Source organism: Eumetopias jubatus, unplaced genomic scaffold (genome assembly GCF_037043125.1).
Source record: "Eumetopias jubatus isolate StellerSeaLion01/CBP00866 unplaced genomic scaffold, mEumJub1_p1.0 scaffold_1, whole genome shotgun sequence".
Lineage (NCBI taxonomy): Eukaryota > Metazoa > Chordata > Mammalia > Carnivora > Otariidae > Eumetopias > Eumetopias jubatus.
The window spans coordinates 33,116,507-33,122,795 of NW_028274807.1; the positions used below are offsets into that span (position 1 = coordinate 33,116,507).

Here is a 6,289-nt window from a genome sequence, read left to right on the forward strand (position 1 = left end):
GATGCTGAAGTTGCTGGTCAAGGACCACACTAAGCAAGACGATAAATCCTTGAAAAAAATCGAGCAGTAAAGAGGCATAGGTAGGAATTGATTGAGAAAGGAGTCTTTGGGGGCACCTGGGTGGCTCAGTCGTTAAGTGTCTGCCTTCGGCTCAGGTCACGATCCCAGGGTCCTGGGATCGAGTCCCACATCGGGCTCCCCGCTCAGCGGGAAGTCCGCTTCTCCCTCTCCCACTCCCCCTGCTTGTGTTCCTGCTCTTGCTATCTCTCTCTGTGAAATAAATAAATAAAATCTTAAAAAAAAAAAAAAAGAAAGGAGTCTTTGGGTGGGGTTTAAAACAGAGGACCAGATTTTTGGAGATGATTTTGCCGCCTCACAAAGCAGGAAGGAAGCCTTTTAAAAGATACCAACAACACTGGAGTAAAGAATAAATAAAACACAAGAGGTAAACACTAATGTAAGTTAAGTCACACAGAACTACCAGAATCTTGGAAGAAGTACAAAACGTTGTCATAATTAGCGCAGCATAGTAACACTGCAAAATTACTACACTGTATGTCTACATGCAAAATGTCTACATGCAAAAACAGGACCAAACCTAACTTGCAAATACCTGGCAGCAAATTACAGAGTATAACATTTGTAAACCAAAAATATCAGGGGAAAATGCAAACGCAGTGTCCCACTACCACATGTATGCCTCTGAGTTTTCCATATTTGGGGAAATTACAGGGGGCAGCATATCCAGAGTACAACGGATAAGCCTCGCCTTGGGAAAACCACCCTCATGATCTTGGTCTCTCTCTCCCAGGTAAGTATTCTTTTTTTTTTTTTTCCTTTTTAATGAAATGCTGTTCTGATTAAAGTGTTCCTTAATCAGAGTTAATGTTTCATGTTATATAAAGGGCATTGATAACAATGCAATTGAGCAATGAAATAGAGAAGCCTCAATATGGTGCCCTTGCTCAGACCTCAATTTGGGGCTTGACCAGAATATTCATTACAGTCAATGCAAATTCTGATTCCAAAATAGGCTGATTGTTCTTCTCTCACAGAGGTGTGGTCTGCTTTAATAAGCAAGCTAGGGCAGAGGAAAAGGAAAATAAGAAAAAGCAATTAATGGTTTCCCCTAGATGTTGAAATATAGAAATTTTGTTTAAACAAAACAAAACCCATGGGATGCAAACATAAAATTTTAGTGGAAATGGATAATCAGTAAATTCCTATTTACATTCTGTTATCCTTAAAAAAACAGATCTTTGCCCGTTAGAAAATCTTTTGTTTTGGAAAAAGTAACTTTTAGGAAATCTATCAGTTGTTTCACCCATTCTTTTATTCATTCACAGCACAAATATTTTAGTTCCATTGTACTAAGTATGGGCAAGATTCAGTACCTAGCCTCAAACAGATTACAGTGTAGTTTACTCAAATGTAATAAATTAAAGAGTATATTAGGATTTACATGTGAATGCCAACTGATGCTTGCTCTATAACATACTACATACAACTTACTTATTGAAATTAGTTTTGGAACTCCTCAGAAACCCGATATGTAAAGCAGAGGAGAAGAGAATTTTTTTACTAAAGCAGGGTCCTGGAATCATGAGCTCCCATATTTCCATTAGATATCTGGCACAAGATTTTGAATCATTTGAGGAGAATTTAATAAAAGGATGAGATTTTTTCAAAAGAATGAGAAGATTAGGGTAAGGGGAAGCAAAAAGAGAATCCATTTACTGGGGCTGTTCCCACACTGGGCCAGATGTTGTCAAGGAGGAAGTAGCCATTGGGACCCAAAATGGACAAGTGTGCATGGGTCCTTTGGTGGAGGGTCAAGAGCAGCCACAAATGACCCTGTGGTAAGGATGCGTAGCAATAGATACATTTCTTTTTTCTTTTTTCTTTTTATTAAAGATTTTTATTTATTTATTTGACAGAGAGAGACACAGCAAGAGAGGGAACACAAACAAGGGGAGTTTGACAGGGAGAAGCAGGCTCCCCGCTGAGCAGGGAGCCCGAGGTGGGGCTTGATCCCAGGACTCTGAGATCAAGACCTGAGCCAAAGGCAGGCGCTTAACTGACTGAGCCACCCAGATGCCCCTAGATACATTTATTTTTTTCTATTCTTGAAGGCAAAGAACAGATTTCTGATTCTCTGGAAGATCTGGTGTTACAGCTACTGAGTCTTTTTCCTGCCTTCTTTACTTTTCTTTGTGTTCACAAAACAACACTCGATTTTAGCCTAAGTGTTTCTTCATTCTTTGAGAGTTGATAATTACAGTTTTTATCTTCGTGAGTTTAGCTGTCCTGACAAATAGTAAAGCTAGCCGTGGCTTGAAGAAGGATGTGGTGGGGGTGTGAATACCGAGGCACGAGGAGCAGTGTTGCGTATCTGGTAGATTCAGGACTCTGATTAATAACTGATACTCTCTGGGGTCCTTCAGGGGTCTCCCTGTCTCTCATTCTCTTCTCCTCCTCCTCATACTGAGTATACAGAAAGGAGACCCAAGCTGCCGCATTTACTCTCCCTTACACTCTGCCTTAGTTCCGAGGCACCAGGGACTCCTGAGGGGATTTCGGGCCTTGAGAGCCGGCCAGGTCTCTACTGCTGTCTCAGGCCAGGGAACCCTAACTGAGCTGTTCACCTGGTTAGCCGTCTCCAGCTTCTCTGTGTTTTCCTTTTATGGGTTATGTTATTTTCCTATGCTTTAGTTTTTACTTTCCGTCTGATTCTAATATTATTTCACCCACTGATCTGCATGCCAGTTTCTTTCTAGTACTCCACTCTGAACATATTTATTGCTAGAAAACTCTCAAAAATTTCCCAGCATCCCGTATTTCCATTGTGTGTCTAATTGTCAGCACCCCCGAATGCACTGAGAGCTTCCTCAGTCTCTTTCTATCCAACACTTAGCATAACAGCGAGACCTAATTACATGCTTGGTACAATAATAAATAGATGATTTAAAAAATCTGAATCTTGAAGATTTTCTTTCTATGAATATATTCTATAGTGTAACCTAGGTATGCTCTCCCTAGATGGATGTATAATATTGGAAAAAGTAGTTCTGGAAAATGTGAAAAATAATCATAGGAAAATAGCTTCTCTTATGTTTGTGTTTCTGGAGTGTTAGTCATGTTCACTGTCTTATTACACAGAGGCTAAAAGATAAGAGTTTATTTTACATGCCTAAAAGCATTTTTAGACATTTTTGTTTGTTTGTTTCATACTGGCTGCTCAGCACTCTAATGAAGCATCATGCTTCTTAGCACAATTACCGAATAGAACGATTTTTTGAAGTCTTGCTTCAGGCTGAAGATCTGGATTCTGGAAAGGATCCATGACGTCCCCAGTGCCCCCCAAATAGATAGATTTAAGTTCAGGTAGGTTGGGACAGAAGGGCTCATTCCACACTGCAACTCCTGAGGAATGTGTGAAAAATAGAGGGCATATCTCCAGGTTTAGACAATAACCACATGTTTGTAGGTGTCTTAAGGCAGCCCAAGTTTTTTGTATTACTGATAGACACACACAGGTGAAGGAACATCCATTTCATAAAGACACTGTAAATTTAAATAGGTATGTTTTGAAAATATGTTCATGTAACTAAGACCATTGATATTTTCCTTGAGAGAGTGGCCAGGGTTATACAGCATCATATATTCCCATATGTACACATGTACTCGCAGAAATCATTTATCCTTAAATAAAGATCAACGTTAATTTAAATTAACTGTTTGTTTATAACTAGGAGGCAACTTATGGACTAGGAAAATGTGTGATTATACAATCATTTTTTTCAATAAATATTGGCTTGGTGTTGCTGCTTTGATGAACTCTCCATGACTTATCCTCAAATGCAGATGCCTAACATTCATAATTCGAACTGGTATAATGCTAATTCTTTCAGATGCACACTCTCACAGTCCTCAGCTGTATTTCTATTCTAACACAATATCATGATGTAATTATTTGCTTACATGTCTGACTACATTTAAAACGGTGAGCTTCTCAATGCAAAAGGTGACCTATTTATTGTTGTATGTATAGTAACTAAGGAAAATAAGGACAATCAACATATGTTTGTACAATAAATGTATAAATGAATCAATGAGTGAATAGACTAGCCTTGAGCAAATAAATTGATTTTAGGTATTCAATTCTTTGAAATGGATTTCAAGCTATACACTGCCTTAAATGTACATATACTATTAAATAACAAAAATTCAACCAAATAAATTTTAAAGATCAATTGGCTTTATTAATCGATTCATGAATCAGCAGCATCCCATCTAGCATGTAAAGGGGAGCTTCAAACAGTTACAGAGGAGGAAAGGTTTTTAAAGGTAGAGCGGGAATGGGAAAAAATATTAGCAAAGAATCCATTGTTTTAGGCAAGATTGCCCTCCTAACAAGAATGAAAGGAGTCCTCAGTAATTTCCTCGTTCTGACCTGGAAATTCCCATGTTGACTGGCTTAAAGATACACTTCTGGGGAATTGTAACTGTAGTCAGGGTTAGGTATTAAGTCTTGGTTTACTGATTTGGAGCCTTAACCCAAGTAATGCCATTTTGGGCCCTTGGTTTTCTTTCAAAAGTACAAACATGCATTAATATATGTGTATATGTTCACATGCACACACAATCTGAATTCTTATAATGTGCCAGACGTTGGGCTTAGTGCTTTATGTACAAGTTTATTGAACCTCACTCTACATATGAGAGAATTGGCCTAGAGAGATCAGGAACTTACATCAAGTCACACAGATGAAAAGTTTGCAAGTTATGATTGATTGATTTCAAGACTTATTAATTTTTCTACAAAATGATTCTAAAGTTTGATATTCTCTGCTAATATTATATGCTGGTAAAATAAAATGGTCTGTGAAAATAGGTGAATACAATCTTAACTCCCAAGAGATTTTGCAAGTCCAAAAATTAATTAAATATAAAGAAATGTGTCTGTAGTTGAGAATGAGAAGTAACCTTAAAATGATAAATCTTCCTAGAAACAATAGAGGAATTATAAAGAGAATTGAGACAACAGAGACATCATTTATTTTTATGAGGAAAATGCTGAATCAAGGGCTTTGTAATATCTATTGAAGAGAAAGAAAACATCCGTAGCTAGGCTTTTTGTTTTCAAGTGATATGTGACATTTACTTTTGATTAAAGATGAATTGAGTTGTAGTGTTGTGTTGTATCATCAATTATTAGTTGAACATCTCATATGTACCATAATCTTCACTATGTGTTGGAATACAGCAGTAAAGTAAAAACTAAATGTCTTTGTCTTAAGAGATTTTAGATTTTATCAGTAAAGACATACATTAAATAAATGTCTGCACTAATATTGTGATGCATATTCTAATATAAAAAATATATAACATTGTAGGACATAAAAGTGGGAGAAATAATATAGTCTCGGGATTTAAGCTGAAATTGTAGGAGCTTCTTATTTGATATCAGCCTAAGAGAGTCTCTGCTTTTAAAAGAGCTTCAGTGAAATTGATTGCTTTTTATGTGTCCATGTTTAAAGCAAAAAGGAGAAATCTTCCCCCCTGCTCCATCCCCATTTTCATGGATATCCTCTATTTGTCTGTCTTTCTATCTATCAAGCTACCTACCTACTTATCAAGAAAGAGAAAAAGAGAGAGGAAGGAAAGAAGGAAGGAAGGAAGGAAGGGAGGAAGGAAGGAAGGGAGGACGGGAAAGAACTGTAGAGGGGGCAGATGGACTCAATAAGAAAGGAAGGTGACAACAAAACAGGCCAGTGGGATATGTATCACTGAAAAACAAAGCCTTGACTCTTGCCTCACGTCATACAGATATGCAGATTTGTTTGGTCTTTTTGTCCATGCTGTATTTTCCTTAGTTACTATACATACACCATTATTATACACACACACACACACACACACACACACACACACACACTTGTTTCCCAGATCAAAAAATACTTTTTCCCCCATTGTCTAACTGTAGTCTAAGGTAAAGCAGTATTAGAGTCTGCCGTTCAAGTAAATTCAAATGGTCACACTTTTGATTCATCTCATTTTAATTCCCAGAGAACAGCCTCCTACATATTCAGTTTATATTTACATACAGTTTTGTTAATCACCCCGTGAATCAAGAACTTAATCCTCTTTGTAAATGAAATGGCAGCATTCGGGACGCCTGGGTGGCTCAGTCGGTTAAGTGGCTGCCTTCGGCCCGGGTCACGGTCCCAGGGCCCTGGGATCGAGTCCCGCATCGGGCTCCTTGCTCAGCAGGGAGCCTGCTTCTCCC

The 6,289-nt window shown here is 38.0% G+C and overlaps 1 non-coding gene across 1 annotated transcript; it reads right to left on the bottom strand.

Moving 5' to 3' along the window:
- Positions 1-659: 659 nt before the first annotated feature.
- LOC114219414 (U1 spliceosomal RNA) lies at positions 660-819 on the bottom strand. The gene has a single exon (XR_003611367.1). It is a non-coding gene; the product is annotated as a U1 spliceosomal RNA (small nuclear RNA).
- Positions 820-6,289: the final 5,470 nt, after the last annotated feature.